This window comes from Anomaloglossus baeobatrachus, chromosome 3 (assembly GCF_048569485.1).
Source record: "Anomaloglossus baeobatrachus isolate aAnoBae1 chromosome 3, aAnoBae1.hap1, whole genome shotgun sequence".
NCBI classification, from domain to species: Eukaryota; Metazoa; Chordata; class Amphibia; order Anura; family Aromobatidae; genus Anomaloglossus; species Anomaloglossus baeobatrachus.
Genome location: NC_134355.1, coordinates 251391827 through 251415950, shown reverse-complemented (window position 1 = coordinate 251415950; position 24124 = coordinate 251391827).

The window sequence follows — 24124 nt, the reverse complement described above, 5'->3', positions numbered from 1 at the left end:
AGAGACTTTTCTGTGGGGATGAGAGACTTTGCTGTGGGGATGAGAGAGACTTTGCTGTGGGGATGAGAGAGACTTTTCTGTGGGGATGAGAGAGACTTTTCTGTGGGGATGAGAGAGACTTTTCTGTGGCGATGAGAGAGACTTTTCTGTGGGGATGAGAGACTTTTCTGTGGGGATGAGAGAGACTTTGCTGTGGGGATGAGAGAGACTTTTCTGTGGCGATGAGAGACTTTTCTGTGGCGATGAGACTTTGCTGTGGGGATGAGAGAGACTTTGCTGTGGGGATGAGACTTTTCTGTGGCGATGAGAGAGACTTTTTTGTGGCGATGAGACTTTTCTGTGGCGATGAGAGAGACTTTGCTGTGGGGATGAGAGACTTTGCTGTGGGGATGAGAGAGACTTTTCTGTGGGGATGAGACTTTTCTGTGGGGATGAGAGACTTTGCTGTGGGGATGAGAGAGACTTTTCTGTGGGGATGAGAGAGACTTTTCTGTGGGGATGAGAGAGACTTTTCTGTGGGGATGAGAGAGACTTTGCTGTGGGGATGAGAGACTTTGCTGTGGGGATGAGAGAGACTTTTCTGTGGGGATGAGACTTTTCTGTGGGGATGAGAGACTTTGCTGTGGGGATGAGAGAGACTTTGCTGTGGGGATGAGAGAGACTTTTCTGTGGGGATGAGAGAGACTTTTCTGTGGGGATGAGAGAGACTTTTCTGTGGCGATGAGACTTTTCTGTGGGGATGAGAGACTTTGCTGTGGGGATGAGAGAGACTTTGCTGTGGGGATGAGAGAGACTTTGCTGTGGGGATGAGAGAGACTTTTCTGTGGCGATGAGACTTTTCTGTGGCGATGAGAGAGACTTTTCTGTGGGGATGAGAGACTTTGCTGTGGGGATGAGAGAGACTTTTCTGTGGGGATGAGACTTTTCTGTGGGGATGAGAGACTTTGCTGTGGGGATGAGAGAGACTTTTCTGTGGGGATGAGAGAGACTTTTCTGTGGGGATGAGAGAGACTTTTCTGTGGGGATGAGAGAGACTTTTCTGTGGCGATGAGACTTTGCTGTGGGGATGAGAGAGACTTTTCTGTGGGGATGAGAGAGACTTTTCTGTGGGGATGAGAGAGACTTTTCTGTGGCGATGAGACTTTGCTGTGGGGATGAGAGAGACTTTGCTGTGGGGATGAGAGAGACTTTTCTGTGGGGATGAGAGAGACTTTTCTGTGGGGATGAGAGAGACTTTTCTGTGGCGATGAGACTTTGCTGTGGGGATGAGAGAGACTTTGCTGTGGGGATGAGAGAGACTTTGCTGTGGGGATGAGAGAGACTTTTCTGTGGCGATGAGACTTTGCTGTGGGGATGAGAGAGACTTTGCTGTGGGGATGAGACTTTTCTGTGGGGATGAGAGACTTTGCTGTGGGGATGAGAGAGACTTTTCTGTGGCGATGAGAGACTTTTCTGTGGCGATGAGACTTTTCTGTGGGGATGAGACTTTTCTGTGGCGATGAGAGAGACTTTTCTGTGGCGATGAGACTTTTCTGTGGGGATGAGAGACTTTGCTGTGGGGATGAGAGAGACTTTTCTGTGGGGATGAGAGACTTTTCTGTGGCGATGAGACTTTGCTGTGGGGATGAGAGAGACTTTGCTGTGGGGATGAGACTTTTCTGTGGCGATGAGAGAGACTTTTCTGTGGCGATGAGACTTTTCTGTGGCGATGAGAGAGACTTTGCTGTGGGGATGAGAGAGACTTTTCTGTGGGGATGAGAGACTTTGCTGTGGGGATGAGAGAGACTTTTCTGTGGGGATGAGAGACTTTGCTGTGGGGATGAGAGAGACTTTGCTGTGGGGATGAGAGAGACTTTTCTGTGGGGATGAGAGAGACTTTTCTGTGGGGATGAGAGAGACTTTTCTGTGGGGATGAGAGAGACTTTTCTGTGGCGATGAGAGAGACTTTTCTGTGGGGATGAGAGACTTTTCTGTGGGGATGAGAGAGACTTTGCTGTGGGGATGAGAGAGACTTTTCTGTGGCGATGAGAGACTTTTCTGTGGCGATGAGACTTTGCTGTGGGGATGAGAGAGACTTTGCTGTGGGGATGAGACTTTTCTGTGGCGATGAGAGAGACTTTTCTGTGGCGATGAGACTTTTCTGTGGCGATGAGAGAGACTTTGCTGTGGGGATGAGATACTTTGCTGTGGGGATGAGAGAGACTTTTCTGTGGGGATGAGACTTTTCTGTGGGGATGAGAGACTTTGCTGTGGGGATGAGAGAGACTTTTCTGTGGGGATGAGAGAGACTTTTCTGTGGGGATGAGAGAGACTTTTCTGTGGGGATGAGAGAGACTTTTCTGTGGGGATGAGAGAGACTTTGCTGTGGGGATGAGAGAGACTTTTCTGTGGGGATGAGAGACTTTGCTGTGGGGATGAGAGAGACTTTTCTGTGGGGATGAGACTTTTCTGTGGGGATGAGAGACTTTGCTGTGGGGATGAGAGAGACTTTTCTGTGGGGATGAGAGACTTTTCTGTGGGGATGAGAGAGACTTTTCTGTGGGGATGAGAGAGACTTTTCTGTGGGGATGAGAGAGACTTTTCTGTGGCGATGAGACTTTTCTGTGGGGATGAGAGACTTTGCTGTGGGGATGAGAGAGACTTTGCTGTGGGGATGAGAGAGACTTTGCTGTGGGGATGAGAGAGACTTTTCTGTGGCGATGAGAGAGACTTTTCTGTGGGGATGAGAGACTTTGCTGTGGGGATGAGAGAGACTTTTCTGTGGGGATGAGACTTTTCTGTGGGGATGAGAGACTTTGCTGTGGGGATGAGAGAGACTTTTCTGTGGGGATGAGAGATACTTTTCTGTGGGGATGAGAGAGACTTTTCTGTGGCGATGAGACTTTGCTGTGGGGATGAGAGAGACTTTTCTGTGGGGATGAGAGAGACTTTTCTGTGGGGATGAGAGAGACTTTTCTGTGGCGATGAGACTTTGCTGTGGGGATGAGAGAGACTTTGCTGTGGGGATGAGAGAGACTTTTCTGTGGGGATGAGAGAGACTTTTCTGTGGGGATGAGAGAGACTTTTCTGTGGCGATGAGACTTTGCTGTGGGGATGAGAGAGACTTTGCTGTGGGGATGAGAGAGACTTTTCTGTGGCGATGAGACTTTGCTGTGGGGATGAGAGAGACTTTGCTGTGGGGATGAGAGAGACTTTGCTGTGGCGATGAGACTTTTCTGTGGCGATGAGAGAGACTTTGCTGTGGGGATGAGAGACTTTGCTGTGGGGATGAGAGAGACTTTTCTGTGGGGATGAGACTTTTCTGTGGGGATGAGAGACTTTGCTGTGGGGATGAGAGAGACTTTGCTGTGGGGATGAGAGAGACTTTTCTGTGGGGATGAGAGAGACTTTTCTGTGGGGATGAGAGAGACTTTGCTGTGGGGATGAGAGAGACTTTTCTGTGGGGATGAGAGACTTTGCTGTGGGGATGAGAGAGACTTTTCTGTGGGGATGAGACTTTTCTGTGGGGATGAGAGACTTTGCTGTGGGGATGAGAGAGACTTTTCTGTGGGGATGAGAGAGACTTTTCTGTGGGGATGAGAGAGACTTTTCTGTGGGGATGAGAGAGACTTTTCTGTGGGGATGAGAGAGACTTTTCTGTGGCGATGAGACTTTTCTGTGGGGATGAGAGACTTTGCTGTGGGGATGAGAGAGACTTTGCTGTGGGGATGAGAGAGACTTTGCTGTGGGGATGAGAGAGACTTTTCTGTGGCGATGAGACTTTTCTGTGGCGATGAGAGAGACTTTTCTGTGGGGATGAGAGACTTTGCTGTGGGGATGAGAGAGACTTTTCTGTGGGGATGAGACTTTTCTGTGGGGATGAGAGACTTTGCTGTGGGGATGAGAGAGACTTTTCTGTGGGGATGAGAGATACTTTTCTGTGGGGATGAGAGAGACTTTTCTGTGGGGATGAGAGAGACTTTTCTGTGGCGATGAGACTTTGCTGTGGGGATGAGAGAGACTTTTCTGTGGGGATGAGAGAGACTTTTCTGTGGGGATGAGAGAGACTTTTCTGTGGCGATGAGACTTTGCTGTGGGGATGAGAGAGACTTTGCTGTGGGGATGAGAGAGACTTTTCTGTGGGGATGAGAGAGACTTTTCTGTGGGGATGAGAGAGACTTTTCTGTGGCGATGAGACTTTGCTGTGGGGATGAGAGAGACTTTGCTGTGGGGATGAGAGAGACTTTTCTGTGGCGATGAGACTTTGCTGTGGGGATGAGAGAGACTTTGCTGTGGGGATGAGAGAGACTTTGCTGTGGCGATGAGACTTTGCTGTGGGGATGAGAGAGACTTTGCTGTGGGGATGAGAGAGACTTTTCTGTGGGGATGAGAGAGACTTTGCTGTGGGGATGAGAGAGACTTTGCTGTGGGGATGAGAGAGACTTTGCTGTGGGGATGAGAGAGACTTTTCTGTGGCGATGAGAGAGACTTTTCTGTGGCGATGAGACTTTGCTGTGGGGATGAGAGAGACTTTGCTGTGGGGATGAGAGAGACTTTGCTGTGGGGATGAGAGAGACTTTTCTGTGGGGATGAGAGAGACTTTGCTGTGGGGATGAGAGAGACTTTGCTGTGGGGATGAGAGAGACTTTTCTGTGGCGATGAGAGAGACTTTTCTGTGGGGATGAGAGACTTTGCTGTGGGGATGAGAGAGACTTTTCTGTGGGGATGAGAGAGACTTTTCTGTGGGGATGAGAGACTTTGCTGTGGGGATGAGAGAGACTTTTCTGTGGCGATGAGAGAGACTTTTCTGTGGGGATGAGAGAGACTTTTCTGTGGCGATGAGACTTTGCTGTGGGGATGAGAGAGACTTTGCTGTGGGGATGAGACTTTTCTGTGGGGATGAGAGACTTTTCTGTGGGGATGAGAGAGACTTTTCTGTGGGGATGAGAGAGACTTTTCTGTGGGGATGAGAGAGACTTTTCTGTGGCGATGAGAGAGACTTTGCTGTGGGGATGAGAGAGACTTTGCTGTGGGGATGAGAGAGACTTTGCTGTGGGGATGAGAGAGACTTTGCTGTGGGGATGAGACTTTTCTGTGGCGATGAGAGAGACTTTTCTGTGGCGATGAGACTTTTCTGTGGCGATGAGAGAGACTTTGCTGTGGGGATGAGAGACTTTGCTGTGGGGATGAGAGAGACTTTTCTGTGGGGATGAGACTTTTCTGTGGGGATGAGAGACTTTGCTGTGGGGATGAGAGAGACTTTTCTGTGGGGATGAGAGAGACTTTTCTGTGGGGATGAGAGAGACTTTTCTGTGGCGATGAGACTTTTCTGTGGGGATGAGAGAGACTTTTCTGTGGGGATGAGAGAGACTTTGCTGTGGGGATGAGAGAGACTTTTCTGTGGGGATGAGAGACTTTGAAGTGGGGATGAGAGAGACTTTTCTGTGGGGATGAGACTTTTCTGTGGGGATGAGAGACTTTTCTGTGGGGATGAGAGACTTTGCTGTGGGGATGAGAGAGACTTTTCTGTGGGGATGAGAGAGACTTTTCTGTGGGGATGAGAGAGACTTTTCTGTGGGGATGAGAGAGACTTTTCTGTGGGGATGAGAGAGACTTTTCTGTGGGGATGAGAGAGACTTTTCTGTGGCGATGAGAGAGACTTTTCTGTGGCGATGAGACTTTTCTGTGGGGATGAGAGACTTTGCTGTGGGGATGAGAGAGACTTTGCTGTGGGGATGAGAGAGACTTTGCTGTGGGGATGAGAGAGACTTTTCTGTGGGGATGAGACTTTTCTGTGGGGATGAGAGACTTTGCTGTGGGGATGAGAGAGACTTTGCTGTGGCGATGAGACTTTTCTGTGGCGATGAGAGAGACTTTGCTGTGGGGATGAGAGAGACTTTTCTGTGGGGATGAGAGAGACTTTTCTGTGGGGATGAGAGAGACTATTCTGTGGCGATGAGACTTTGCTGTGGGGATGAGAGAGACTTTGCTGTGGGGATGAGAGAGACTTTTCTGTGGCGATGAGACTTTGCTGTGGGGATGAGAGAGACTTTGCTGTGGGGATGAGAGAGACTTTGCTGTGGCGATGAGACTTTTCTGTGGCGATGAGAGAGACTTTGCTGTGGGGATGAGAGAGACTTTTCTGTGGGGATGAGACTTTTCTGTGGGGATGAGAGACTTTGCTGTGGGGATGAGAGAGACTTTTCTGTGGGGATGAGAGAGACTTTTCTGTGGGGATGAGAGAGACTTTTCTGTGGGGATGAGAGAGACTTTTCTGTGGGGATGAGAGAGACTTTTCTGTGGGGATGAGAGAGACTTTTCTGTGGGGATGAGAGAGACTTTTCTGTGGCGATGAGACAGACTTTTCTGTGGCGATGAAACTTTTCTGTGGGGATGAGAGACTTTGCTGTGGGGATGAGAGAGACTTTGCTGTGGGGATGAGAGAGACTTTGCTGTGGGGATGAGAGAGACTTTGCTGTGGGGATGAGAGAGACTTTTCTGTGGCGATGAGACTTTTCTGTGGCGATGAGAGAGACTTTTCTGTGGGGATGAGAGACTTTGCTGTGGGGATGAGAGAGACTTTTCTGTGGCGATGAGACTTTGCTGTGGGGATGAGAGAGACTTTTCTGTGGGGATGAGAGAGACTTTTCTGTGGGGATGAGAGAGACTTTTCTGTGGGGATGAGAGAGACTTTTCTGTGGCGATGAGACTTTGCTGTGGGGATGAGAGAGACTTTGCTGTGGGGATGAGAGAGACTTTTCTGTGGGGATGAGAGAGACTTTTCTGTGGGGATGAGAGAGACTTTTCTGTGGCGATGAGACTTTGCTGTGGGGATGAGAGAGACTTTGCTGTGGGGATGAGAGAGACTTTTCTGTGGGGATGAGAGAGACTTTTCTGTGGCGATGAGACTTTGCTGTGGGGATGAGAGAGACTTTGCTGTGGGGATGAGAGAGACTTTTCTGTGGCGATGAGACTTTGCTGTGGGGATGAGAGAGACTTTGCTGTGGGGATGAGAGACTTTTCTGTGGGGATGAGAGACTTTGCTGTGGGGATGAGAGAGACTTTTCTGTGGCGATGAGACTTTTCTGTGGGGATGAGAGAGACTTTGCTGTGGGGATGAGACTTTTCTGTGGCGATGAGAGAGACTTTTCTGTGGCGATGAGACTTTTCTGTGGGGATGAGAGACTTTGCTGTGGGGATGAGAGAGACTTTTCTGTGGGGATGAGAGACTTTTCTGTGGCGATGAGACTTTGCTGTGGGGATGAGAGAGACTTTGCTGTGGGGATGAGACTTTTCTGTGGCGATGAGAGAGACTTTTCTGTGGCGATGAGACTTTTCTGTGGCGATGAGAGAGACTTTGCTGTGGGGATGAGAGAGACTTTTCTGTGGCGATGAGACTTTTCTGTGGCGATGAGAGAGACTTTGCTGTGGGGATGAGAGAGACTTTTCTGTGGCGATGAGACTTTTCTGTGGCGATGAGAGAGACTTTTCTGTGGCGATGAGACTTTGCTGTGGGGATGAGAGAGACTTTGCTGTGGGGATGAGACTTTTCTGTGGCGATGAGAGAGACTTTTCTGTGGCGATGAGACTTTTCTGTGGCGATGAGAGAGACTTTGCTGTGGGGATGAGAGAGACTTTTCTGTGGCGATGAGACTTTTCTGTGGCGATGAGAGAGACTTTTCTGTGGGGATGAGAGACTTTGCTGTGGGGATGAGAGAGACTTTTCTGTGGGGATGAGACTTTTCTGTGGGGATGAGAGACTTTGCTGTGGGGATGAGAGAGACTTTTCTGTGGGGATGAGAGATACTTTTCTGTGGGGATGAGAGAGACTTTTCTGTGGGGATGAGAGAGACTTTTCTGTGGCGATGAGACTTTGCTGTGGGGATGAGAGAGACTTTTCTGTGGGGATGAGAGAGACTTTTCTGTGGGGATGAGAGAGACTTTTCTGTGGCGATGAGACTTTGCTGTGGGGATGAGAGAGACTTTGCTGTGGGGATGAGAGAGACTTTTCTGTGGGGATGAGAGAGACTTTTCTGTGGGGATGAGAGAGACTTTTCTGTGGCGATGAGACTTTGCTGTGGGGATGAGAGAGACTTTGCTGTGGGGATGAGAGAGACTTTGCTGTGGGGATGAGAGAGACTTTGCTGTGGCGATGAGACTTTTCTGTGGCGATTAGAGAGACTTTGCTGTGGGGATGAGAGACTTTGCTGTGGGGATGAGAGAGACTTTTCTGTGGGGATGAGACTTTTCTGTGGGGATGAGAGACTTTGCTGTGGGGATGAGAGAGACTTTTCTGTGGGGATGAGAGAGACTTTTCTGTGGGGATGAGAGAGACTTTTCTGTGGGGATGAGAGAGACTTTGCTGTGGGGATGAGAGAGACTTTTCTGTGGGGATGAGAGAGACTTTTCTGTGGGGATGAGAGAGACTTTTCTGTGGGGATGAGACTTTTCTGTGGGGATGAGAGACTTTGCTGTGGGGATGAGAGAGACTTTTCTGTGGGGATGAGAGAGACTTTTCTGTGGGGATGAGAGAGACTTTTCTGTGGGGATGAGAGAGACTTTTCTGTGGGGATGAGAGAGACTTTTCTGTGGCGATGAGACTTTTCTGTGGGGATGAGAGAGACTTTGCTGTGGGGATGAGAGAGACTTTGCTGTGGGGATGAGAGAGACTTTGCTGTGGGGATGAGAGAGACTTTTCTGTGGCGATGAGACTTTTCTGTGGCGATGAGAGAGACTTTGCTGTGGGGATGAGAGAGACTTTGCTGTGGGGATGAGAGAGACTTTTCTGTGGCGATGAGACTTTTCTGTGGGGATGAGACTTTTCTGTGGGGATGAGAGAGACTTTTCTGTGGGGATGAGAGAGACTTTTCTGTGGCGATGAGACTTTGCTGTGGGGATGAGAGAGACTTTTCTGTGGGGATGAGACTTTTCTGTGGGGATGAGAGACTTTTCTGTGGGGATGAGAGAGACTTTTCTGTGGGGATGAGAGAGACTTTTCTGTGGCGATGAGACTTTGCTGTGGGGATGAGAGAGACTTTGCTGTGGGGATGAGAGAGACTTTTCTGTGGGGATGAGAGAGACTTTTCTGTGGGGATGAGAGAGACTTTTCTGTGGCGATGAGACTTTGCTGTGGGGATGAGAGAGACTTTGCTGTGGGGATGAGAGAGACTTTTCTGTGGCGATGAGACTTTGCTGTGGGGATGAGAGAGACTTTGCTGTGGGGATGAGAGAGACTTTGCTGTGGGGATGAGAGAGACTTTTCTGTGGCGATGAGACTTTGCTGTGGGGATGAGAGAGACTTTTCTGTGGCGATGAGACTTTGCTGTGGGGATGAGAGAGACTTTGCTGTGGGGATGAGAGAGACTTTGCTGTGGGGATGAGAGAGACTTTTCTGTGGCGATGAGACTTTGCTGTGGGGATGAGAGAGACTTTGCTGTGGGGATGAGAGAGACTTTGCTGTGGCGATGAGACTTTGCTGTGGGGATGAGAGAGACTTTGCTGTGGGGATGAGAGAGACTTTTCTGTGGGGATGAGAGAGACTTTGCTGTGGGGATGAGAGAGACTTTTCTGTGGGGATGAGAGAGACTTTGCTGTGGGGATGAGAGAGACTTTTCTGTGGCGATGAGAGAGACTTTTCTGTGGCGATGAGACTTTGCTGTGGGGATGAGAGAGACTTTGCTGTGGGGATGAGAGAGACTTTGCTGTGGGGATGAGAGAGACTTTTCTGTGGGGATGAGAGAGACTTTGCTGTGGGGATGAGAGAGACTTTGCTGTGGGGATGAGAGAGACTTTTCTGTGGCGATGAGAGACACTTTTCTGTGGGGATGAGAGACTTTGCTGTGGGGATGAGAGAGACTTTTCTATGGGGATGAGAGAGACTTTTCTGTGGGGATGAGAGACTTTGCTGTGGGGATGAGAGAGACTTTTCTGTGGCGATGAGAGAGACTTTGCTGTGGGGATGAGAGAGACTTTTCTGTGGGGATGAGAGAGACTTTTCTGTGGGGATGAGAGAGACTTTTCTGTGGGGATGAGAGAGACTTTTCTGTGGGGATGAGAGAGACTTTTCTGTGGGGATGAGAGAGACTTTTCTGTGGCGATGAGACTTTGCTGTGGGGATGAGAGAGACTTTTCTGTGGGGATGAGAGAGACTTTTCTGTGGCGATGAGACTTTGCTGTGGGGATGAGAGAGACTTTGCTGTGGGGATGAGAGAGACTTTTCTGTGGGGATGAGAGAGACTTTTCTGTGGGGATGAGAGAGACTTTTCTGTGGCGATGAGACTTTGCTGTGGGGATGAGAGAGACTTTGCTGTGGGGATGAGAGAGACTTTTCTGTGGCGATGAGACTTTGCTGTGGGGATGAGAGAGACTTTGCTGTGGGGATGAGAGAGACTTTGCTGTGGCGATGAGACTTTTCTGTGGCGATGAGAGAGACTTTGCTGTGGGGATGAGAGACTTTGCTGTGGGGATGAGAGAGACTTTTCTGTGGGGATGAGACTTTTCTGTGGGGATGAGAGACTTTGCTGTGGGGATGAGAGAGACTTTTCTGTGGGGATGAGAGAGACTTTTCTGTGGGGATGAGAGAGACTTTTCTGTGGGGATGAGAGAGACTTTGCTGTGGGGATGAGAGAGACTTTTCTGTGGGGATGAGAGACTTTGCTGTGGGGATGAGAGAGATTTTTCTGTGGGGATGAGACTTTTCTGTGGGGATGAGAGACTTTGCTGTGGGGATGAGAGAGACTTTTCTGTGGGGATGAGAGAGACTTTTCTGTGGGGATGAGAGAGACTTTTCTGTGGGGATGAGAGAGACTTTTCTGTGGCGATGAGACAGACTTTTCTGTGGCGATGAGACTTTTCTGTGGGGATGAGAGACTTTGCTGTGGGGATGAGAGAGACTTTGCTGTGGGGATGAGAGAGACTTTTCTGTGGCGATGAGACTTTTCTGTGGCGATGAGAGAGACTTTTCTGTGGGGATGAGAGACTTTGCTGTGGGGATGAGAGAGACTTTTCTGTGGGGATGAGACTTTTCTGTGGGGATGAGAGACTTTGCTGTGGGGATGAGAGAGACTTTTCTGTGGGGATGAGAGATACTTTTCTGTGGGGATGAGAGAGACTTTTCTGTGGGGATGAGAGAGACTTTTCTGTGGGGATGAGAGAGACTTTTCTGTGGGGATGAGAGAGACTTTTCTGTGGGGATGAGAGAGACTTTTCTGTGGCGATGAGAGAGACTTTGCTGTGGGGATGAGAGAGACTTTGCTGTGGGGGTGAGAGAGACTTTTCTGTGGGGATGAGAGAGACTTTTCTGTGGGGATGAGAGAGACTTTTCTGTGGGGATGAGAGAGACTTTGCTGTGGGGATGAGAGAGACTTTTCTGTGGCGATGAGACTTTGCTGTGGGGATGAGAGAGACTTTGCTGTGGGGATGAGAGAGACTTTGCTGTGGCGATGAGACTTTGCTGTGGGGATAAGAGAGACTTTGCTGTGGGGATGAGAGAGACTTTTCTGTGGGGATGAGAGAGACTTTGCTGTGGGGATGAGAGAGACTTTTCTGTGGGGATGAGAGAGACTTTGCTGTGGGGATGAGAGAGACTTTTCTGTGGCGATGAGAGAGACTTTTCTGTGGCGATGAGACTTTGCTGTGGGGATGAGAGAGACTTTGCTGTGGGGATGAGAGAGACTTTGCTGTGGGGATGAGAGAGACTTTGCTGTGGGGATGAGAGAGACTTTTCTGTGGGGATGAGAGAGACTTTTCTGTGGGGATGAGAGAGACTTTTCTGTGGCGATGAGACTTTGCTGTGGGGATGAGAGAGACTTTGCTGTGGGGATGAGAGAGACTTTTCTGTGGCGATGAGACTTTGCTGTGGGGATGAGAGAGACTTTGCTGTGGGGATGAGAGAGACTTTGCTGTGGCGATGAGACTTTTCTGTGGCGATTAGAGAGACTTTGCTGTGGGGATGAGAGACTTTGCTGTGGGGATGAGAGAGACTTTTCTGTGGGGATGAGACTTTTCTGTGGGGATGAGAGACTTTGCTGTGGGGATGAGAGAGACTTTTCTGTGGGGATGAGAGAGACTTTTCTGTGGGGATGAGAGAGACTTTTCTGTGGGGATGAGAGAGACTTTGCTGTGGGGATGAGAGAGACTTTTCTGTGGGGATGAGAGAGACTTTTCTGTGGGGATGAGAGAGACTTTTCTGTGGGGATGAGACTTTTCTGTGGGGATGAGAGACTTTGCTGTGGGGATGAGAGAGACTTTTCTGTGGGGATGAGAGAGACTTTTCTGTGGGGATGAGAGAGACTTTTCTGTGGGGATGAGAGACTTTTCTGTGGGGATGAGAGAGACTTTTCTGTGGCGATGAGACTTTGCTGTGGGGATGAGAGAGACTTTGCTGTGGGGATGAGAGAGACTTTGCTGTGGGGATGAGAGAGACTTTGCTGTGGGGATGAGAGAGACTTTTCTGTGGCGATGAGACTTTTCTGTGGCGATGAGAGAGACTTTTCTGTGGGGATGAGAGACTTTGCTGTGGGGATGAGAGAGACTTTTCTGTGGGGATGAGACTTTTCTGTGGGGATGAGAGACTTTGCTGTGGGGATGAGAGAGACTTTTCTGTGGGGATGAGAGATAATTTTCTGTGGGGATGAGAGAGACTTTTCTGTGGGGATGAGAGAGACTTTTCTGTGGCGATGAGACTTTGCTGTGGGGATGAGAGAGACTTTGCTGTGGGGATGAGAGAGACTTTTCTGTGGGGATGAGAGAGACTTTTCTGTGGCGATGAGACTTTGCTGTGGGGATGAGAAAGACTTTGCTGTGGGGATGAGAGAGACTTTTCTGTGGCGATGAGACTTTGCTGTGGGGATGAGAGAGACTTTGCTGTGGGGATGAGAGAGACTTTGCTGTGGGGATGAGAGAGACTTTTCTGTGGCGATGAGAGAGACTTTTCTGTGGCGATGAGACTTTGCTGTGGGGATGAGAGAGACTTTGCTGTGGGGATGAGAGAGACTTTGCTGTGGGGATGAGAGAGACTTTGCTGTGGGGATGAGAGAGACTTTTCTGTGGGGATGAGAGAGACTTTGCTGTGGGGATGAGAGAGACTTTTCTGTGGCGATGAGAGAGACTTTGCTGTGGGGATGAGAGAGACTTTTCTGTGGCGATGAGAGAGACTTTTCTGTGGCGATGAGACTTTGCTGTGGGGATGAGAGAGACTTTGCTGTGGGGATGAGAGAGACTTTGCTGTGGGGATGAGAGAGACTTTGCTGTGGGGATGAGAGAGACTTTTCTGTGGGGATGAGAGAGACTTTGCTGTGGGGATGAGAGAGACTTTTCTGTGGCGATGAGAGAGACTTTTCTGTGGGGATGAGAGACTTTGCTGTGGGGATGAGAGAGACTTTTCTGTGGGGATGAGAGAGACTTTTCTGTGGGGATGAGAGACTTTGCTGTGGGGATGAGAGAGACTTTTCTGTGGCGATGAGAGAGACTTTTCTGTGGCGATGAGAGAGACTTTGCTGTGGGGATGAGAGAGACTTTTCTGTGGGGATGAGAGAGACTTTTCTGTGGGGATGAGAGAGACTTTTCTGTGGGGATGAGAGAGACTTTTCTGTGGGGATGAGAGAGACTTTTCTGTGGGGATGAGAGAGACTTTTCTGTGGGGATGAGAGAGACTTTTCTGTGGCGATGAGACTTTGCTGTGGGGATGAGAGAGACTTTTCTGTGGGGATGAGAGAGACTTTTCTGTGGGGATGAGAGACTTTTCTGTGGCGATGAGACTTTGCTGTGGGGATGAGAGAGACTTTGCTGTGGGGATGAGAGAGACTTTTCTGTGGGGATGAGAGAGACTTTTCTGTGGGGATGAGAGAGACTTTTCTGTGGCGATGAGACTTTGCTGTGGGGATGAGAGAGACTTTGCTGTGGGGATGAGAGAGACTTTTCTGTGGCGATGAGACTTTGCTGTGGGGATGAGAGAGACTTTGCTGTGGCGATGAGACTTTTCTGTGGCGATGAGAGACTTTGCTGTGGGGATGAGAGAGACTTTTCTGTGGGGATGAGAGACTTTGCTGTGGGGATGAGAGAGACTTTTCTGTGGGGATGAGAGAGACTTTTCTGTGGGGATGAGAGAGACTTTGCTGTGGGGATGAGAGAGACTTTTCTGTGGGGATGAGAGACTTTGCTGTGGGGATGAGAGAGACTTTTCTGTGGGGATGAGACTTTTCTGTGGGGATGAGAGACTTTGCTGTGGGGATGAGAGAGACTTTTCTGTGGGGATGAGAGAGACTTTTCTGTGGGGATGAGAGAGACTTTTCTGTGGGGATGAGAGAGACTTTTCTGTGGCGATGAGACAGACTTTTCTGTGGCGATGAGACTTTTCTGTGGGGATGAGAGACTTTGCTGTGGGGATGAGAGAGACTTTGCTGTGGGGATGAGAGAGACTTTTCTGTGGGGATGAGACTTTTCTGTGGGGATGAGAGACTTTGCTGTGGGGATGAGAGAGACTTTTCTGTGGGGATGAGAGATACTTTTCTGTGGGGATGAGAGAGACTTTTCTGTGGGGATGAGAGAGACTTTTCTGTGGCGATGAGACTTTGCTGTGGGGATGAGAGAGACTTTGCTGTGGGGATGAGAGAGACTTTGCTGTGGGGATGAGAGAGACTTTGCTGTGGGGATAAGAGAGACTTTTCTGTGGGGATGAGAGAGACTTTGCTGTGGGGATGAGAGAGACTTTGCTGTGGGGATGAGAGAGACTTTGCTGTGGGGATGAGAGAGACTTTTCTGTGGCGATGAGAGAGACTTTTCTGTGGGGATGAGAGAGACTTTTCTGTGGGGATGAGAGAGACTTTTCTGTGGGGATGAGAGACTTTTCTGTGGGGATGAGAGACTTTGCTGTGGGGATGAGAGAGACTTTTCTGTGGCGATGAGAGAGACTTTGCTGTGGGGATGAGAGAGACTTTTCTGTGGGGATGAGAGAGACTTTTCTGTGGGGATGAGAGAGACTTTTCTGTGGGGATGAGAGAGACTTTTCTGTGGGGATGAGAGAGACTTTTCTGTGGGGATGAGAGAGACTTTTCTGTGGCGATGAGACTTTGCTGTGGGGATGAGAGAGACTTTTCTGTGGGGATGAGAGAGACTTTTCTGTGGGGATGAGAGAGACTTTTCTGTGGCGATGAGACTTTGCTGTGGGGATGAGAGAGACTTTGCTGTGGGGATGAGAGAGACTTTTCTGTGGGGATGAGAGAGACTTTTCTGTGGGGATGAGAGAGACTTTTCTGTGGGGATGAGAGAGACTTTGCTGTGGGGATGAGAGAGACTTTTCTGTGGCGATGAGACTTTGCTGTGGGGATGAGAGAGACTTTGCTGTGGGGATGAGAGAGACTTTGCTGTGGCGATGAGACTTTTCTGTGGCGATGAGAGAGACTTTGCTGTGGGGATGAGAGACTTTGCTGTGGGGATGAGAGAGACTTTTCTGTGGGGATGAGACTTTTCTGTGGGGATGAGAGACTTTGCTGTGGGGATGAGAGAGACTTTTCTGTGGGGATGAGAGAGACTTTTCTGTGGGGATGAGAGAGACTTTTCTGTGGGGATGAGAGAGACTTTTCTGTGGGGATGAGAGAGACTTTTCTGTGGGGATGAGAGAGACTTTGCTGTGGGGATGAGAGAGACTTTTCTGTGGGGATGAGAGACTTTGCTGTGGGGATGAGAGAGACTTTTCTGTGGGGATGAGACTTTTCTGTGGGGATGAGAGACTTTGCTGTGGGGATGAGAGAGACTTTTCTGTGGGGATGAGAGAGACTTTTCTGTGGGGATGAGAGAGACTTTTCTGTGGGGATGAGAGAGACTTTTCTGTGGCGATGAGACAGACTTTTCTGTGGCGATGAGACTTTTCTGTGGGGATGAGAGACTTTGCTGTGGGGATGAGAGAGACTTTGCTGTGGGGATGAGAGAGACTTTTCTGTGGGGATGAGACTTTTCTGTGGGGATGAGAGACTTTGCTGTGGGGATGAGAGAGACTTTGCTGTGGGGATGAGAGAGACTTTTCTGTGGGGATGAGAGAGACTTTTCTGTGGGGATGAGAGAGACTTTTCTGTGGCGATGAGACTTTGCTGTGGGGATGAGAGAGACTTTGCTGTGGGGATGAGAGAGACTTTTCTGTGGGGATGAGAGAGACTTTTCTGTGGGGATGAGAGAGACTTTGCTGTGGGGATGAGAGAGACTTTTCTGTGGCGATGAGACTTTGCTGTGGGGATGAGAGAGACTTTGCTGTGGGGATGAGAGAGACTTTTCTGTGAGGATGAGAGAGACTTTTCTGTGGGGATGAGAGAGACTTTTCTGTGGCGATGAGACTTTGCTGTGGGGATGAGAGAGACTTTGCTGTGGGGATGAGAGAGACTTTTCTGTGGCGATGAGACTTTGCTGTGGGGATGAGAGAGACTTTGCTGTGGGGATGAGAGAGACTTTGCTGTGGCGATGAGACTTTGCTGTGGGGATGAGAGAGACTTTGCTGTGGGGATGAGAGAGACTTTTCTGTGGGGATGAGAGAGACTTTGCTGTGGGGATGAGAGAGACTTTTCTGTGGGGATGAGAGAGACTTTGCTGTGGGGATGAGAGAGACTTTTCTGTGGCGATGAGAGAGACTTTTCTGTGGCGATGAGACTTTGCTGTGGGGATGAGAGAGACTTTGCTGTGGGGATGAGAGAGACTTTTCTGTGGCGATGAGAGAGACTTTGCTGTGGGGATGAGAGAGACTTTTCTGTGGGGATGAGAGAGACTTTTCTGTGGGGATGAGAGAGACTTTTCTGTGGCGATGAGACTTTGCTGTGGGGATGAGAGAGACTTTGCTGTGGGGATGAGAGAGACTTTTCTGTGGCGATGAGACTTTGCTGTGGGGATGAGAGAGACTTTGCTGTGGGGATGAGAGAGACTTTGCTGTGGCGATGAGACTTTTCTGTGGCGATTAGAGAGACTTTGCTGTGGGGATGAGAGACTTTGCTGTGGGGATGAGAGAGACTTTTCTGTGGGGATGAGACTTTTCTGTGGGGATGAGAGACTTTGCTGTGGGGATGAGAGAGACTTTTCTGTGGGGATGAGAGAGACTTTTCTGTGGGGATGAGAGAGACTTTTCTGTGGGGATGAGAGAGACTTTTCTGTGGGGATGAGAGAGACTTTGCTGTGGGGATGAGAGAGACTTTTCTGTGGGGATGAGAGAGACTTTTCTGTGGGGATGAGAGAGACTTTTCTGTGGGGATGAGACTTTTCTGTGGGGATGAGAGACTTTTCTGTGGGGATGAGAGAGACTTTTCTGTGGGGATGAGAGAGACTTTTCTGTGGGGATGAGAGAGACTTTTCTGTGGGGATGAGAGAGACTTTTCTGTGGGGATGAGAGAGACTTTTCTGTGGCGATGAGACTTTGCTGTGGGGATGAGAGAGACTTTGCTGTGGGGATGAGAGAGACTTTGCTGTGGGGATGAGAGAGACTTTGCTGTGGGGATGAGAGAGACTTTTCTGTGGCGATGAGACTTTTCTGTGGCGATGAGAGAGACTTTTCTGTGGGGATGAGAGACTTTGCTGTGGGGATGAGAGAGACTTTTCTGTGGCGATGAGACTTTGCTGTGGGGATGAGAGAGACTTTGCTGTGGGGATGAGAGAGACTTTTCTGTGGCGATGAGACTTTGCTGTGGGGATGAGAGAGACTTTGCTGTGGGGATGAGAGAGACTTTGCTGTGGCGATGAGACTTTGCTGTGGGGATGAGAGAGACTTTGCTGTGGCGATGAGACTTTGCTGTGGGGATGAGAGAGACTTTTCTGTGGGGATGAGAGAGACTTTTCTGTGGCGATGAGACTTTGCTGTGGGGATGAGAGAGACTTTGCTGTGGGGATGAGAGAGACTTTTCTGTGGCGATGAGACTTTGCTGTGGGGATGAGAGAGACTTTGCTGTGGGGATGAGAGAGACTTTTCTGTGGCGATGAGACTTTGCTGTGGGGATGAGAGAGACTTTGCTGTGGGGATGAGAGAGACTTTGCTGTGGGGATGAGAGAGACTTTTCTGTGGCGATGAGACTTTGCTGTGGGGATGAGAGAGACTTTTCTGTGGCGATGAGACTTTGCTGTGGGGATGAGAGAGACTTTGCTGTGGGGATGAGAGAGACTTTGCTGTGGGGATGAGAGAGACTTTTCTGTGGCGATGAGACTTTGCTGTGGGGATGAGAGAGACTTTGCTGTGGGGATGAGAGAGACTTTGCTGTGGCGATGAGACTTTGCTGTGGGGATGAGAGAGACTTTGCTGTGGGGATGAGAGAGACTTTTCTGTGGGGATGAGAGAGACTTTGCTGTGGGGATGAGAGAGACTTTTCTGTGGGGATGAGAGAGACTTTTCTGTGGCGATGAGAGAGACTTTTCTGTGGCGATGAGACTTTGCTGTGGGGATGAGAGAGACTTTGCTGTGGGGATGAGAGAGACTTTGCTGTGGGGATGAGAGAGACTTTGCTGTGGGGATGAGAGAGACTTTTCTGTGGGGATGAGAGAGACTTTGCTGTGGGGATGAGAGAGACTTTTCTGTGGCGATGAGAGAGACTTTTCTGTGGGGATGAGAGACTTTGCTGTGGGGATGAGAGAGACTTTTCTGTGGGGATGAGAGAGACTTTTCTGTGGGGATGAGAGACTTTGCTGTGGGGATGAGAGAGACTTTTCTGTGGCGATGAGAGAGACTTTGCTGTGGGGATGAGAGAGACTTTTCTGTGGGGATGAGAGAGACTTTTCTGTGGCGATGAGAGAGACTTTTCTGTGGCGATGAGACTTTGCTGTGGGGATGAGAGAGACTTTGCTGTGGGGATGAGAGAGACTTTGCTGTGGGGATGAGAGAGACTTTGCTGTGGGGATGAGAGAGACTTTTCTGTGGGGATGAGAGAGACTTTGCTGTGGGGATGAGAGAGACTTTTCTGTGGCGATGAGAGAGACTTTTCTGTGGGGATGAGAGACTTTGCTGTGGGGATGAGAGAGACTTTTCTGTGGGGATGAGAGAGACTTTTCTGTGGGGATGAGAGACTTTGCTGTGGGGATGAGAGAGACTTTTCTGTGGCGATGAGAGAGACTTTGCTGTGGGGATGAGAGAGACTTTTCTGAGGGGATGAGAGAGACTTTTCTGAGGGGATGAGAGAGACTTTTCTGTGGGGATGAGAGAGACTTTTCTGTGGGGATGAGAGAGACTTTTCTGTGGGGATGAGAGAGACTTTTCTGTGGCGATGAGACTTTGCTGTGGGGATGAGAGAGACTTTTCTGTGGGGATGAGAGAGACTTTTCTGTGGGGATGAGAGAGACTTTTCTGTGGCGATGAGACTTTGCTGTGGGGATGAGAGAGACTTTGCTGTGGGGATGAGAGAGACTTTTCTGTGGGGATGAGAGAGACTTTTCTGTGGGGATGAGAGAGACTTTTCTGTGGCGATGAGACTTTGCTGTGGGGATGAGAGAGACTTTGCTGTGGGGATGAGAGAGACTTTTCTGTGGCGATGAGACTTTGCTGTGGGGATGAGAGAGACTTTGCTGTGGGGATGAGAGAGACTTTGCTGTGGCGATGAGACTTTTCTGTGGCGATGAGAGAGACTTTGCTGTGGGGATGAGAGACTTTGCTGTGGGGATGAGAGAGACTTTTCTGTGGGGATGAGACTTTTCTGTGGGGATGAGAGACTTTGCTGTGGGGATGAGAGAGACTTTTCTGTGGGGATGAGAGAGACTTTTCTGTGGGGATGAGAGAGACTTTGCTGTGGGGATGAGAGAGACTTTTCTGTGGGGATGAGAGACTTTGCTGTGGGGATGAGAGAGACTTTTCTGTGGGGATGAGACTTTTCTGTGGGGATGAGAGACTTTTCTGTGGGGATGAGAGAGACTTTTCTGTGGGGATGAGAGAGACTTTTCTGTGGGGATGAGAGAGACTTTTCTGTGGGGATGAGAGAGACTTTTCTGTGGGGATGAGAGAGACTTTTCTGTGGCGATGAGACAGACTTTTCTGTGGCGATGAGACTTTTCTGTGGGGATGAGAGACTTTGCTGTGGGGATGAGAGAGACTTTGCTGTGGGGATGAGAGAGACTTTTCTGTGGGGATGAGACTTTTCTGTGGGGATGAGAGACTTTGCTGTGGGGATGAGAGAGACTTTTCTGTGGGGATGAGAGATACTTTTCTGTGGGGATGAGAGAGACTTTTCTGTGGGGATGAGAGAGACTTTTCTGTGGCGATGAGACTTTGCTGTGGGGATGAGAGAGACTTTGCTGTGGGGATGAGAGAGACTTTGCTGTGGGGATGAGAGAGACTTTTCTGTGGGGATGAGAGAGACTTTGCTGTGGGGATGAGAGAGACTTTGCTGTGGGGATGAGAGAGACTTTTCTGTGGCGATGAGAGAGACTTTTCTGTGGGGATGAGAGAGACTTTTCTGTGGGGATGAGAGAGACTTTTCTGTGGGGATGAGAGACTTTGCTGTGGGGATGAGAGAGACTTTTCTGTGGCGATGAGAGAGACTTTGCTGTGGGGATGAGAGAGACTTTTCTGTGGGGATGAGAGAGACTTTTCTGTGGGGATGAGAGAGACTTTTCTGTGGGGATGAGAGAGACTTTTCTGTGGGGATGAGAGAGACTTTTCTGTGGGGATGAGAGAGACTTTTCTGTGGCGATGAGACTTTGCTGTGGGGATGAGAGAGACTTTTCTGTGGGGATGAGAGAGACTTTTCTGTGGGGATGAGAGAGACTTTTCTGTGGCGATGAGACTTTGCTGTGGGGATGAGAGAGACTTTTCTGTGGGGATGAGACTTTTCTGTGGGGATGAGAGACTTTGCTGTGGGGATGAGAGAGACTTTGCTGTGGGGATGAGAGAGACTTTGCTGTGGGGATGAGAGAGACTTTTCTGTGGGGATGAGAGAGACTTTTCTGTGGGGATGAGAGAGACTTTTCTGTGGGGATGAGAGAGACTTTTCTGTGGGGATGAGAGAGACTTTGCTGTGGGGATGAGAGAGACTTTTCTGTGGCGATGAGACTTTGCTGTGGGGATGAGAGAGACTTTGCTGTGGGGATGAGAGAGACTTTGCTGTGGCGATGAGACTTTTCTGTGGCGATGAGAGAGACTTTGCTGTGGGGATGAGAGACTTTGCTGTGGGGATGAGAGAGACTTTTCTGTGGGGATGAGACTTTTCTGTGGGGATGAGAGACTTTGCTGTGGGGATGAGAGAGACTTTTCTGTGGGGATGAGAGAGACTTTTCTGTGGGGATGAGAGAGACTTTTCTGTGGGGATGAGAGAGACTTTTCTGTGGGGATGAGAGAGACTTTGCTGTGGGGATGAGAGAGACTTTTCTGTGGGGATGAGAGACTTTGCTGTGGGGATGAGAGAGACTTTTCTGTGGGGATGAGACTTTTCTGTGGGGATGAGAGACTTTGCTGTGGGGATGAGAGAGACTTTTCTGTGGGGATGAGAGAGACTTTTCTGTGGGGATGAGAGAGACTTTTCTGTGGGGATGAGAGAGACTTTTCTGTGGCGATGAGACTTTGCTGTGGGGATGAGAGAGACTTTGCTGTGGGGATGAGAGAGACTTTGCTGTGGCGATGAGACTTTTCTGTGGCGATGAGAGAGACTTTGCTGTGGGGATGAGAGACTTTGCTGTGGGGATGAGAGAGACTTTTCTGTGGGGATGAGACTTTTCTGTGGGGATGAGAGACTTTGCTGTGGGGATGAGAGAGACTTTTCTGTGGCGATGAGACTTTTCTGTGGCGATGAGAGAGACTTTTCTGTGGGGATGAGAGACTTTGCTGTGGGGATGAGAGAGACTTTTCTGTGGGGATGAGACTTTTCTGTGGGGATGAGAGACTTTGCTGTGGGGATGAGAGAGACTTTTCTGTGGGGATGAGACTTTTCTGTGGGGATGAGAGACTTTGCTGTGGGGATGAGAGAGACTTTTCTGTGGCGATGAGACTTTTCTGTGGCGATGAGAGAGACTTTTCTGTGGGGATGAGAGACTTTGCTGTGGGGATGAGAGAGACTTTTCTGTGGGGATGAGACTTTTCTGTGGGGATGAGAGACTTTGCTGTGGGGATGAGAGAGACTTTTCTGTGGGGATGAGAGATACTTTTCTGTGGGGATGAGAGAGACTTTTCTGTGGGGATGAGAGAGACTTTTCTGTGGCGATGAGACTTTGCTGTGGGGATGAGAGAGACTTTTCTGTGGGGATGAGAGAGACTTTTCTGTGGGGATGAGAGAGACTTTTCTGTGGCGATGAGACTTTGCTGTGGGGATGAGAGAGACTTTGCTGTGGGGATGAGAGAGACTTTTCTGTGGGGATGAGAGACTTTGCTGTGGGGATGAGAGAGACTTTGCTGTGGGGATGAGAGAGACTTTTCTGTGGGGATGAGACTTTTCTGTGGGGATGAGAGACTTTGCTGTGGGGATGAGAGAGACTTTGCTGTGGGGATGAGAGAGACTTTTCTGTGGGGATGAGACTTTTCTGTGGGGATGAGAGACTTTGCTGTGGGGATGAGAGAGACTTTTCTGTGGGGATGAGAGAGACTTTTCTGTGGGGATGAGAGAGACTTTTCTGTGGGGATGAGAGAGACTTTTCTGTGGCGATGAGACTTTGCTGTGGGGATGAGAGAGACTTTGCTGTGGGGATGAGAGAGACTTTGCTGTGGCGATGAGACTTTTCTGTGGCGATGAGAGAGACTTTGCTGTGGGGATGAGAGACTTTGCTGTGGGGATGAGAGAGACTTTTCTGTGGGGATGAGACTTTTCTGTGGGGATGAGAGACTTTGCTGTGGGGATGAGAGAGACTTTTCTGTGGCGATGAGACTTTTCTGTGGCGATGAGAGAGACTTTTCTGTGGGGATGAGAGACTTTGCTGTGGGGATGAGAGAGACTTTTCTGTGGGGATGAGACTTTTCTGTGGGGATGAGAGACTTTGCTGTGGGGATGAGAGAGACTTTTCTGTGGGGATGAGACTTTTCTGTGGGGATGAGAGACTTTGCTGTGGGGATGAGAGAGACTTTTCTGTGGCGATGAGACTTTTCTGTGGCGATGAGAGAGACTTTTCTGTGGGGATGAGAGACTTTGCTGTGGGGATGAGAGAGACTTTTCTGTGGGGATGAGACTTTTCTGTGGGGATGAGAGACTTTGCTGTGGGGATGAGAGAGACTTTTCTGTGGGGATGAGAGATACTTTTCTGTGGGGATGAGAGAGACTTTTCTGTGGGGATGAGAGAGACTTTTCTGTGGCGATGAGACTTTGCTGTGGGGATGAGAGAGACTTTTCTGTGGGGATGAGAGAGACTTTTCTGTGGGGATGAGAGAGACTTTTCTGTGGCGATGAGACTTTGCTGTGGGGATGAGAGAGACTTTGCTGTGGGGATGAGAGAGACTTTTCTGTGGGGATGAGAGAGACTTTTCTGTGGGGATGAGAGAGACTTTTCTGTGGGGATGAGAGAGACTTTGCTGTGGGGATGAGAGAGACTTTTCTGTGGGGATGAGAGACTTTGCTGTGGGGATGAGAGAGACTTTTCTGTGGGGATGAGACTTTTCTGTGGGGATGAGAGACTTTGCTGTGGGGATGAGAGAGACTTTTCTGTGGGGATGAGAGAGACTTTTCTGTGGGGATGAGAGAGACTTTTCTGTGGGGATGAGAGAGACTTTTCTGTGGGGATGAGAGAGACTTTTCTGTGGCGATGAGACTTTGCTGTGGGGATGAGAGAGACTTTGCTGTGGGGATGAGAGAGACTTTGCTGTGGCGATGAGACTTTTCTGTGGCGATGAGAGAGACTTTGCTGTGGGGATGAGAGACTTTGCTGTGGGGATGAGAGAGACTTTTCTGTGGGGATGAGACTTTTCTGTGGGGATGAGAGACTTTGCTGTGGGGATGAGAGAGACTTTTCTGTGGCGATGAGACTTTTCTGTGGCGATGAGAGAGACTTTTCTGTGGGGATGAGAGACTTTGCTGTGGGGATGAGAGAGACTTTTCTGTGGGGATGAGACTTTTCTGTGGGGATGAGAGACTTTGCTGTGGGGATGAGAGAGACTTTTCTGTGGGGATGAGAGATACTTTTCTGTGGGGATGAGAGAGACTTTTCTGTGGGGATGAGAGAGACTTTTCTGTGGCGATGAGACTTTGCTGTGGGGATGAGAGAGACTTTTCTGTGGGGATGA